The sequence below is a fragment of the Macaca fascicularis genome, chromosome 5 (assembly GCF_037993035.2).
Source record: "Macaca fascicularis isolate 582-1 chromosome 5, T2T-MFA8v1.1".
NCBI lineage: Eukaryota > Metazoa > Chordata > Mammalia > Primates > Cercopithecidae > Macaca > Macaca fascicularis.
The window spans coordinates 126,282,249-126,294,767 of NC_088379.1; the positions used below are offsets into that span (position 1 = coordinate 126,282,249).

General features: G+C 36.2%; 1 protein-coding gene and 1 non-coding gene across 2 annotated transcripts in view; both read right to left on the reverse strand.

Annotated features, from left to right (window-relative positions):
* TNIP3 (TNFAIP3 interacting protein 3) overlaps nucleotides 1-12,519 on the reverse strand; it is an 84,680-nt gene that overhangs the window by 53,648 nt on the left and 18,513 nt on the right. The gene's annotated exons all lie outside the window — the stretch shown is intronic.
* Nucleotides 7,871-7,977, reverse strand: LOC123573727 (U6 spliceosomal RNA). Its single transcript, XR_006698465.1, has one exon. It is a non-coding gene; the product is annotated as a U6 spliceosomal RNA (small nuclear RNA).

Here is a 12,519-nt window from a genome sequence, read left to right on the forward strand (position 1 = left end):
TAAGTCCTTCAGGTTAATTAGATTCCCACATAGCAACAGAATTTGACTAGTCTAAATGTTAAGCTCCTGAGGCAGCTTTCGGACCTATTCTGAACCAGACTTGCCTGCCGAGTACCACAAGACTTTCTGGTACCACATCCCTCTGTGACAGAAAAGTTACTGAGCCACTTCAATCTCAGGCAAGATCATTTGAAGATAAAACTCCTCATGATCTACAAGTCCTCAAATGATCTCATTTTCTTGCTTTCTAATCTTACCTTCTACTCTCTCTTCCTTCCTGCTGTCTTTCCTCCAGACACGTTTGCATCGTCAAACTTTATGGAACATGCCAAGCAGTTCCCACTCCAGGCCTTGGCGTTTGCACTTCCTCTGCAAAACTTGCTCTCCCACTTCATTCAGTGCAAGCTCAAATGTCACTTTATCACAAAAGCCTCTGCTGACTAACCTATCTGAACTAGCTTTCTCAGCCCCATCACTATTGTCCCTTAATTCTGTTCTATTTTCTTCTTCGAATTTTATTATTATTTTGATTTCATATTTGTTTATTTTTCTTCTCCCTTGCTCCATCTATGTCCCAGGAAAGAAGAAAGGCCTTTGTCTGTGTTTATTCACTGCTCCGTCTCTTAGCACACAGTAGGACGTCAATAAGGATTTGTTATTGAATAAGTATAACAACAGGATGAGATTTAACTCAAAATACCTAATTATTAACTCAAATCTAACCAATAAATTAAGAGCTTATCTAAAATGTATGTAAATAAACTCAAACTCATGGGACTGATAAAGTCAAAACACAAATCAGTAAGCAAGGAAACACTAGCAGCAGCTTCAGAATGGACACTCAAGCTCAGCTGGTATCGCCCTCAAGGCTACCTTGTTCTTTTTTACTTGTATTATATGTGTTCTTTGATATTAAACAACAATTGAGTATCCATTATTGCAAGATACTGACTTTTCACAGAAATAATCACATGCAGTCATCACTGTTCAAATTGTTTCAACTTCAGTGGCAAGCGTGTTAGAAGCCAGCAGTTACTGTTCCCACTTCATTTGGACAGAGTGGTGAAGGGTCAGCCTCAGAACTGGGACCCTGCGTCCTCTCATGTGAGCCCGGTTCAGCACACATCCCTCAGGACCACAACCAAAGAGGGAGGGGCCCTCATGAGGATAGTGGTTTTCTGGGCTTGGTGCACAGTGAGACTCAGCGTGGTGACTATAGCTTCACTGACTTTGACCACTACAGAAAGAGGAGAAGTGGCAGCAAAAAAAAGAGAACCATATGGAAGTGACCACACATGGGGGGCTTTGGTCACACCTATGGAGAGAGTGGGTGTCAGTGTTGACCACTGTGGGAAGGATAGGTTTCGAGCACTCAGGAATCCAGCTGGGAACGGAAAGGACACAGGAGGGGTGGAGTTCTGGGGATTGTAGCACAGTAAGGACTTGCACTTACTGTCTTTTCTCATTGCCAATATGATTGACATTGTCACTGTCACTATAATGAATATGCCTCAGAACTTGCATATGAACCCTCTGAAAGAAGCATTGTGATGCAGGAGAAAATCAACACACTTTTAGAGTTGAACACAACAGTGGGATCTAGCATAAGTCCTTTAGCATCTGTGAACCTTTTTGGCCTGTTTTGTAAACAGAGGAAAACAACGTAATACTGTGAGGCTGTCAGTAGGATTAATGATGCCATATGTACAATGCTTAGCACAGTGCCAGGCATGCCATAGATGCTCAGTGATTGATGCTATTGTTATTATTCTGAGGGTCTGGAATAGTTACCAAACATTCTAACAAACAAGTTTGGAAAGCAGGAGCCATAAATTTAGTATACCACCATAAAGAAAAGAAAAGTACAAAAAATATTCACTGGGTTCAAAATATACTCAAGAAGTTTAGTCACACTTCAAATAAATGAGAATTATGTCACCTATTTGGGCTTTATAATATTCTTAGGAAACCTTTTAGGTTATTCTTTAATTAATGTAGGAATTTGTACATGAAAATATTTTACATTAGTGAAATTCATTATGTTTCATAAATTTCAATTTGACCTAGATTTATTTCACAGAAGAAAGTACTTACCAGAGTTCATTTTTTCCTATAAAGCTCAACATTCTGACAATCGAGAGGCAGAATTAAAGTTGAAAAATCCTCCTTTTTTCTTGAGATCACTTAATAATCGCATCCAACAGTATTGTGCTCATAATACAACACTATGACCTGAGGTTTGCATTAGGGTAAAACAACAACAACAAAAAAACACCCTACCAAACTTTTAAACACCAATAGAACAGATCCTATATAATCCTTGCATTAGTTCCATGGGTACATAGTTGTCCCCACCTTGGGATCTGTTCCAAGAATCTGCTCAACTGATTGAGAGTTACGGCTCCAATGATCTCTGCTCTGGGCCCTACCTCTTACTCACACATATTTTTCAGATAGGAAGCTTGAGCGTCAATGAGGATAAGCAGTGAGGCTAGACACCTTCTCCCAGCTCACTTGACTCATGAAGAGCAGGGTAAGAGTTCATGCTGAAGCTTGTGACTTTTTTACTCTACATCTGGGGTCTTAGTGAGCTCAGCAATTGTTAATACAGCAGGACCATGGAGGGCTGTGTTATTTCCAAAGAATTTGTTTTAGGTTTTCCATTTTGCCAGGCATTTCTGCTCTAGTTCTAAAGAAAACAACTATAGGTCCCTCCAACTGAAATGTAGCTGATTTGTCAAGTCAGATGTTGGGAGAGGCTTGGGAGATAAGATATAGGGATCACGTCTATCTTATATTTTTGACCAAAGTCCATGGATGGGATTCAACCAAATTAAATACAAAATAATATGTGTGTTATGTGTCTATCGTCTCTTCCTGAAGATAGGGTCTCTAGCAAGTTCTGGACCTTTAAAAAGCTTAAAAGCCCTGACCCAACTTTAGTTATTTTCACTAGTGACTACTTTTTTGGGTCTAAGTGTACACTTTTATTATGTTTTCTTTCCTTCCTTTTTTTTTTTAACCACGCAGGAGTTATAAAAATTCAGCAATGACTCTTTGAACCAAATACTATTACTAAAATCTTGATTTAAGGGAGCCTGTTTACTAAATTATAAATGAACAGAGAATGATGGAGGGAATATTACTAGGCTAAGAGTTTGAGGTGAGGGTGACAGAAATCAATGAAATTCAGTAAATACCGGTTGGGTGTTGGCTTCTTCACAGCTTATTTTAAACTGACATGGACAGAAATCTCCTTCCTTCCTGCCCTTCACTCACAAGAATAAATCAACATAGAAATGAAATAGAAATGATATTAATATGAATTAGATTTTATCAATAGGATAGTAGGTTTCACCGATTTGACAATGAAACTTAAAAAACAAACAAACAAACAAACAAAAAAAACAGACTTTCCCCTGAGTTCTGTATTATTGTGAACTGTTTTTCCCAGACTAACATTGGGAAATAGCGATCTGCCCTGTAGTCTCTGTGAGCAGCCAGAGAGGACACAGGAAGAGATCAATGATTTTCAGCGATATTTGGAGCCCCCATATTTTTGTTACTTTTTCAAAGGTCTCCAGTACGGAAGTCTCCAATAAGTTATCTAAAGGGTCCAATATGTTGTTGAATGACATTGTTTAATGAGTTCATCTAAATTTTGTTTATTTAAATTGTACTAGTTGATGAGAGCATAAATACCATTAACTTGTAGAATCTTATCTGGTGGAGAAGATAATCTAAAAGGTTATGGTTTACTGCCTTGTTTGGCAGTTTTGTATCTAACCATCTTATTCTAACACTTCTCTACTAAATTGCCTATAAATACCCAGCTCCTCAAATGCTTCTGAAATGAGCTGTCTTCTGTTTCAGGATATCTTATTAATTAATGCATTGAATAAAACCTTGGACAAGGGTTCATTTTAGGTTTGCATGAGTGTCATATATTTAACTTTTTGTAAATTATACCATAACACCCCTGGATATCAGTACTTTAATACCATTGAATTTCGAGTCGACACTAATGATGCCTGGTGAGCATGCAACTCAAACCACGAGACTTGGTTTTTGTGGTTACATGGTATGGTTGCCTCGTTAGTATTGGCAAGAAGTATAAATTCAAGAGGAAAATAATTACATTCAGTAGAAAAAACATATAACCACAATCTTAGAAATAACTTGAAAATCATTTAATTGACCTCCTGCATTAACATAACAAATAAATGAGGCTCAGTGGGGCTAAGTAATAGACAGCAAAGCCAGAATAAGAATTTAGGATGTTAGTGTTCTTTCTTCCTCCGCACACTCGCCCACCTCAAATGCCATATTTCTTCCCAGTCTATTGCCAAGGTCACATTTTCTGCTTTGATCTTATGTCATAAACCATTATTTTCAGGAAAGACCCTGGAGAACAAAGCTCATCTTCAAATACGAGAAAAGGAAGAATTGACAGGAGATTCTTCTATAATGGAAATGCTTACAGATGTTTAAACATCAGGAATCCATGTGACCCAGAATGAGAAGTGTTCTCTAAAAGATGCTAATCAAGCAGTAATTTTTAGGTTTTACTTTTTGTTATTATGATTAGTACTCTAAGTATGCTCCTGGTGATTTTGGGAAGAAACAAGTGACTCATAAATTACTCTGTGTATATGTGTTTTAGACGACTGAGTTCAGGTGTCTTAATTATTTTAGTAATTGGAAATATTAACAGTTGTGGCTTAAGAGTGTAGTAGAGAGAGAGGGTTTGCTCAGAGAATTTTGAAAGTAACACTGTCCTCGGACAAGAAGGAACATTTCTAAAGTTTTACCCAAGGCTATGTGGTTTAAAAATTTAAATAGATATCGAAGAATTGTATTCGCATGTCTGAAATAAAAGCCCAGAGAATGGGGTGGGGGATGTTTCTTATAAACCTGGGCACTATTATTGCCCTCAATCTGCATTCTTGGCTGGCTCCTTGTTTATTTCCTCCCTGCTTTTGTGATGTGCCAGGTCACTATACTTATGCCACAAACCTGATCCAAACCTCTTGTGGCTGTGCCTAGGAGCACCGTGCAGGCAGAGGAGCCAGTTTGGAGTAGAGATAGAGCATGGCTTCAGGTGCTGGTGCTAGCCCCAGCGAGAGGTTAGGAGTGAACAGAGTTCTGTAGAAACCACATCCTCCTACAGGCATCCTGCAGTCATAGGTTTGGCCTTCTTCTTGGGACTGCTCTGCATGGGTGAAACAATCTCATTCACAAAACAGAGTGACAGACTAAAACTGAATATAGAGCTTTTGAAAACACAGTGTTTTAACAGAAGATATTCTGAAACATGCATATCTCGGCCTTTTTGCCTGGCGTGTTTACTCACATTCAGTATCCTTTGGATTATAAACTTCATGAAGGCAGAGACAGGTTTAGCCTGCTAATCATTGTATTTTTCAGAGCCTCACAGTGATTATTAAGTATTTGACAAGAGAGTAAATTGACAAGAATAATTAGATCTGAATTAGAAAAGGAAAAGCTCCCATTAAAAAGTACTGTGCAAGCTGGTCCCCTGTCTTCTTCAGATGCACTCTAACTTATCCATATTATGTCTTTCCTTCTCAGCCTCAGTAAATCCACTTCTGGGAAAAGGGGCTCACAAAGTCTTAACAGTTGAGTAGCGTAACAGGGGACACGCCTGTCTGTTACAAGCCATAGAATGTCAATGTCAGTGAGCAGGGATCTGGAGGTATACTGGAGTTCGGAAGTCCTTCCCAAGTTCCCTGGAATTAAAGCTAGAGTCAGGCCAATACTCGAAAGAAATATGAATAAGGGTAGAACCTTAACCAAAGGTAAGTGTTGAGCTCAATACTCCCCGAACAAACTCTCAGAGAGTTTCTTCATAAAAGTTCAAAGAAAAATGATGTCACATTAGATTTCATGGTTAAGGTAAGCCTGGAAGACCAAGTTATGCTAAGATGTGATCTTCTCTCCAGAGAGCAAGGACCCTAGTAGAGAGAAAGGACAAAACTAAGAAGAGGGTCAAACACTGTTACTCTCACTACCCTTTATTCCAAAGCTGAAAATTACACGAAATTTACCCTCTGATAGGGACACAGGAAGAACACAGCTTAATAGCATTATGGGTCAACAGAGAAAAGCTTCCTTGTTTTTGTTGTTGTTGTTGCTGTTATTGTTATTATTTTAGTATGGCATGCTATTAGTAAGGTTATTTTTATTTATTTGAAACTCTATTTTCTTGAAGAAGTAGAGACTATAAGGAGTGCACAAAGATTTAGAGAATAGGAAACATAGCTCCTAATCAAGTTTATGAACAAGGCTGAGCCCCTATATTTAGGTGAAGAAAAAGTTGGTACTTGATCTAACATTTGTATCACCTGTTAGTGCTTTTGCACCACTATTCTACAGTAGAAATACACTCAGATGGATCTATTGATAAATCCCTGGTGGAGAACAAAGTTAAACTGGCTACACATGCACAGAAAAATTATGTATTTTATTGTTAATGTTCTTGGAAGTAGGCATTTCAACAAGAACATTTAAATGATGTATTTTACAGTTGTGTCTATGTTGCAAAATGAAGTAGAGTACATAAGTTATATCTTACACATTCACCTCATGTAACCACATCCCATGTCAACTACAGTTGTCCTTTAACTCATCAAAATGTTTCTCTCAAATCTCTACCTGAATTTTAGACAGGTACCATTCCAACTTGTGACATTCTCTAGGAATATGAGAAGACTAAATTTTGAGTCATGTCTAATAATTTTCCCTAGTATCTCACTGTTATTTATTAACTATGTATTTAAGTAAAGATTATTATCATATAACAAAACACTACTATCTTAAAATTATTCTCTTAAACCAATATTGTTAAGGCTGAGTTTCATTGGGATAAATATTTGAAAGGACTTTTTTCTTTAAGACACAGCCATTGCTGAAAATAATTTTATTCAAATTCTTCAGAAATTATGACAAAGGTGGTGAAAAAGACATAATTTTTATGACTATATCTGGCATATTAAGTCATTTAGATACCATATACTTAAGAGCTGTCTAAAAATTTTATAATAGAAATGCATTACCTATTTAATCATTAAATGACATTTATTTGAAACAACAGTTTAAATGTGCATTCTTTTCACATCTGTATTGGAATTTCCTTTCAAGACACGATTACAAGTTTTGATTCTACGTCACCAGAGTCTTTTGAGCGCCTGTGCATACACAAAGAAGACGCCGAGCCAAGTCAAGTCTGACCGCTGCAGCAGTTTGCCAATCTCAATCGACGCCTGAACTGTCTGTGGGTGTTAAAGAATATTAAGAAATAGCGGAATGAATTTCTGAAGACATTCTTCCTGCGTGAAATATTTGGAAGACGTCATAACAGCTTACAAAATGTCATAGGACAGTGTTAACGTACCTTCTCATCTCCGATGGCACGTTCCCAATCCTTTCATGTAGCTGATAAAGTCCAAGCCACTTTTTGTCAGATCCTTTGCATTAGTTTTGTTTGAGATGGTACAAAATATGCTGAAACAAATCATGATCACTTATCATGTGTAGGGTAATTCTACCTATTTGACGAGAACTGCTTCTGAAAAGCTTCTATGGAGCTTCAGTTCATCTGCCGTTGGAAAGATTGCACTGATTTAATGATGCCTCTAGAGGGCACTCTGCACTCAGTTCAGGTCGAAAGTAGTTTCTGAGGTTGCTTGCACTTTTCCCCAAGGTTTTCATTTTGAATTTTGAATTCAGGAGAGGCGGCATGAGTATAGAGAATGTGTGGTGTACATGTCAGTAATAATTATAGCTCATTTCCTTTGTCTCATTTATGTTAAAACTTTTGATAAAAATTATTTCTTTTATTTTCCTTTTAAAAAATATGTAATGCTTCACAAATTTGCATTGCATCCTTGCATATAGGTTGTGCTAATCGCCTCTGTATTCTTCCAATTTTAGTATATGTGCTGCTGAAGTGAGCACAATTATTTCTTCCTTAATAAAGTTGGTTTTTAAGTTGCAATTGTTGTTGGACATTTATATAATAGACTTATATCCAATAACTTTCCTCCTATATGCTCTGTAGAAGCTTTTCAGAAACAGTTCTCATTTTATAGACATAGAATGACCCTATACATAATAACAACCGATCATGATTTGATTCAGAATATTTCCTATCATCTCTAACAAAACTAATGCAAGGGCTCGGACCAAAAGTGACTTCTGCTTTATCAGCTATACAAAAGGATTGGGACATGCTATCAGAGATGAGAAGAGACAGTACGTTGTCATATGTAAGCTGATTTTTATAAAAAATTGCAAAAATTCATATTCATTCTCTTCTTTTGTGATCTTCATATGGATGTGAAATTGATGAGCCTGGAATTTCTTTTTGTGCCAGAAATTAGGAAGAATTCAAAGAATTGATCAAATATGGCATACTTTCAACATCAAAATATGTAATTATAAGAATATATTATAACTCATCAAATAAAGTAGGAATTATTAACCTATACTGATGCAAATGTTAAAATAAACATAAATGGGGATAAGAAAAGGCTTTTCTTTACATGAGAATGCCTACTGATAAGTGTAGAGAACGTTATCCCATTAGAAAATCATTATTTGACAACCATCATAGTAATAATCTCAGTAAGAAGTATCAATAGATGCTAAAACTGGTGGCTGAAAATTTGATAAGAAATGGGATCGTTACATAATTTCATATTCCCACCACCAAGTATGTAGTGAATACTAGGGGAAATATAAAAGAATAACGTTACATTGAGGAATCTTGGTAGGTACCACTTTAATCAAATGATCAAGGTTAAAATCACCTGTAATGAGAAAAAGCCAAACTATGATCATATGTTAAGATGCATTAAAAAAGTTCCACATCTGTGATATTCTTGCCGAAATTATAAAATCTGAATCTAATTACAAAGAAACATTAGCCAAAAGAATATTGAGAGACATTCTAGAGAAGATCAAGCCTATAATCTTCTAGAGTGTCAGGTCATGAACGTTAAGCCAAGACTGAGAAACTGACCTAGATTGTAAGAGACTAAAATTTATGAAAACTAAATGTAATGTAAGATCCTGGATTGAAGCCTTTTTTATGCAAAGGATAGTAATAGGATAATTGGCAAAACCTGAATGGGGTTTGAGGATTAGATGTAGTACTCTATCGATGTTCTTTTTCTGATTTTGATGGTTATCTTGTGGTATGTCCTTGTTGATAGGACATGCAGACTAAATCATCCAGTGGGGACCTTTTTAAATTTTTTTCTTTCTCACAGAACAGACTTTAAACTTCCAGTGGTAACTTATTTCCAAACGGCTGAGGAAAAAATATTTTTGTGCACTTTGTAAAAATTTTTGATAAGTTTAAAATTATTTTATAAGTGCAAAAAAGCAATTAAAATATTAAACCTACAAAATAAGATCTGATTTGATACTTAAAATTATCTTTTGCTCAATGTAGAAATTATTTTATAAAAATGAAATTAGCATTTCATTATGTAGCAGGAACTAAGATGCAGACCAATAAATCTTTCCTGGGGTTTACAAAATTAGTGCTAACCAAAGCAACTAAGATGATTTAGTTTTTGTTTTGTTTTTCTAAAAGGATGTGGAGGAAGAGCATTTGTGTGCATCATATTACTGTGATGGCATGTTCTAGCCCAAGGATTCTAGAAAATGAAATGAAATACTCCCACTATAATATTCAAAATTCAAATAGTAAAAAACATGAAACAAACAAAACCCCTAAACCTTCAGTGTCTTCATCTTTGCTCTCTTTAATGGCTGGCATTTCACCTCCCTGTGGACTTCTCATAATAAACAAATAGGCTCAGTTAGAATCCTCAGATTATAGAAGCCTGCCTTTGGAAATGTGAGTCAGTGCTAACATCCATGAACAACAGAAAAAAAAAAGTGCACACACACACACACTTCTTCTCAGCAGGGTGCAGTGGCTCACACCTGCAATACTAGAACTCTGGGAGGCCAAGGTAGGTGGATCACTTGAGATCAGAAGTTTGAGACCAGCCTGGTCAAAATGGCAAAACTCTCTCTCTACTAAAATTACAAAAATTAGTCTGGCATGGTGGCGGGTGGCTGTAATCCCAGCTACTCAGGAGGCTGAGGCAGGAGAATTGCTTGAACCCCGGAAGCAGAGGTTGCAGTGAGCCAAGATCGTGCCACTTCACTGCAGCCTGGGCGAAAAGCAAATAAAAAAAAAAAAAAAGAGTTCTCAATTAAGTCAATAGATATTTTTTAAAAACCTCTTTGTGTAACCCCCATACACCTTAAAAATCAACTGTCTGTCTGTATGCTCATAATTTTAGATGAGATTATAGAAGGAAGAAATGTGCATATAAGGGAATTTTTTAAATTATTCTTTAAACAACAGTGGTATGAGCCTTGACATCAGACAGCATCACGTGGATTAAAATGGAATTATATCACAGCATTACCTTTGGCTAGAAAAGTTATAAAACCCAAGTATTACAGACCTTGTTTATTTATTTCTGAGTATAGAGAGTGGACCATTTTTTCACAGGTGAAATACCAAAAACATTGGGTTCTTTGTTTATTATACCATGTCAAACAATCGAATTCAGATGAGAATTAACAAGGGTCATGACAATGTGAGAGACCAGGAAATTAAAAGTTATTTGGAATAAAATTGTTTGTTGTTCTTCATAATCCTCTTTATACGATTGACATAAAAGCAAATCTAGTATTTGTAGTAATGCAGCTATACAAAGGCTCGAAGACAAATTCCTAAAACTGGGTAAGTTAGATTACTTGACAGCAACAGCAAGTCTCACTATAGCTGACATTTCAGAAACAAACTGACTAGGGCTGATAGCACTCAGCAGTAAGAACAGGGACCAGCAGGGAGTGAAGTGAACTGGTTTTGTGAGTGATGATAGGATGAATGGGAAACAGTGGCATTCTGCTAAAGAAACGACATTTACCCTCACGTTGTTGATGCTTGTAGAAATACATACAAACAAACAGACCTCCTGCCCAGACTAGTCACAGTGATGGCAGGATTCATGGAGCCAGGCCCTGCATTAAACACCATTCGCTTGATTTTTTTCGGACTGCAGAAGGCCCTCTTCAGGTGGAAACTGTCTCCCTATTCTTACAGTTGAGGGAACTGAGACTCACAGAGACTAAGCAATTTGCTCAAGGTGAGCTCTTAATCACTGCATTTACTCAGGAACAAATGATCCATTTTCTGTACTCAGAAATAAATTGACAAATCCACAATACTTCCTTTTTATAGCTTTTGTGTCTAAAACTAATACTGTGATAAAAATCCATTTTAAACCTGTGTTTGTAAATTGCTAAAGGTAAAGAATTAAGACAGATCAACTAGTGATAATGGTAGAGGTAGCTCTTTTTAATAAGTTTTTTCCTCTAACAAAATACAGGGTTTTTTTTAAATTAAGAAAATAAATGGATGAATATAATATTTGGTTCTAAATAGCTAAAATTCTGGAATTGCTATAGGAAGTAATTGTGTGTGGTTGACTATGTAATAGAAATCATAACAATTAAATGTGAAATTCCAGCGAGATTTGGAAAACCAACGAATTTGTCACATTTTTTAATGGAATTATAAATTACCTGAGATATAAAGTATATACAGCTTTGAAGATGAAAAAATTAACAATTGCTTAGTAATATACATTAATACCAAAGATAACTATAAATATTTAGCAAAGGCTCAACAAATGCTGAACAAATAAATAAATAGGAAAAACAAGTACTTTAATCTTTTGTATAAAGATTTTTATAATAATTGTTATAATACAATTTCAGTGTAGAAAATTTAAAACAAAATTATGATAGATTTGCTCCTATTTTCTTTCCGTTTATATATGAATTTTTAAAATTGAGATTAGAGATACATAGAGTTTTATATTTTATTTTTTCTGATTAGTATTTCATCAGTCATTAAAAACCATAAGAAATAAAATTCTCCTTCTTTTACTCAAAGAACCATGGGTAGAATAAGAATTCAGTTTAAAGCATTCAAGAACAAGCACGAATAGACTTGACTCAAAGTCTTAATGAACTTAAAAAAATACAATGTGTTAAATACACCAAAAATGGGAAAAAATCAAATAGAAAGCAGTGGGCTATTTATCAATGCAATATAAAAGTTGTACTCATAAATAACAAGTAGATGGCTGCTAAGATTTAAGAAACTTGTTGTTTAGCTTTACTGTTAAAGACTTTGGATGTTCTTACATGAATGCTCTCTTTAAGAACACCTAAGTCCTGCCGGGCACAGCGGCTCATGCCTATAATCCCAGCATTTTGGGAAGCCGAGGCGAGTGGATCATGTGACGTCAGGAGTTCGAGACCAGCCTGGCCAACATGGTGAAACACCTTCTCTGCCAAAAATACAAAAATTAGCTGGGCGTGGTGGCGGGCGCCTGTAATCCCAGCTACTTGGGAGGCTGAGGCAGGGGAATCGCTTGAGCCTGGTGGCGGAGTCAGGAG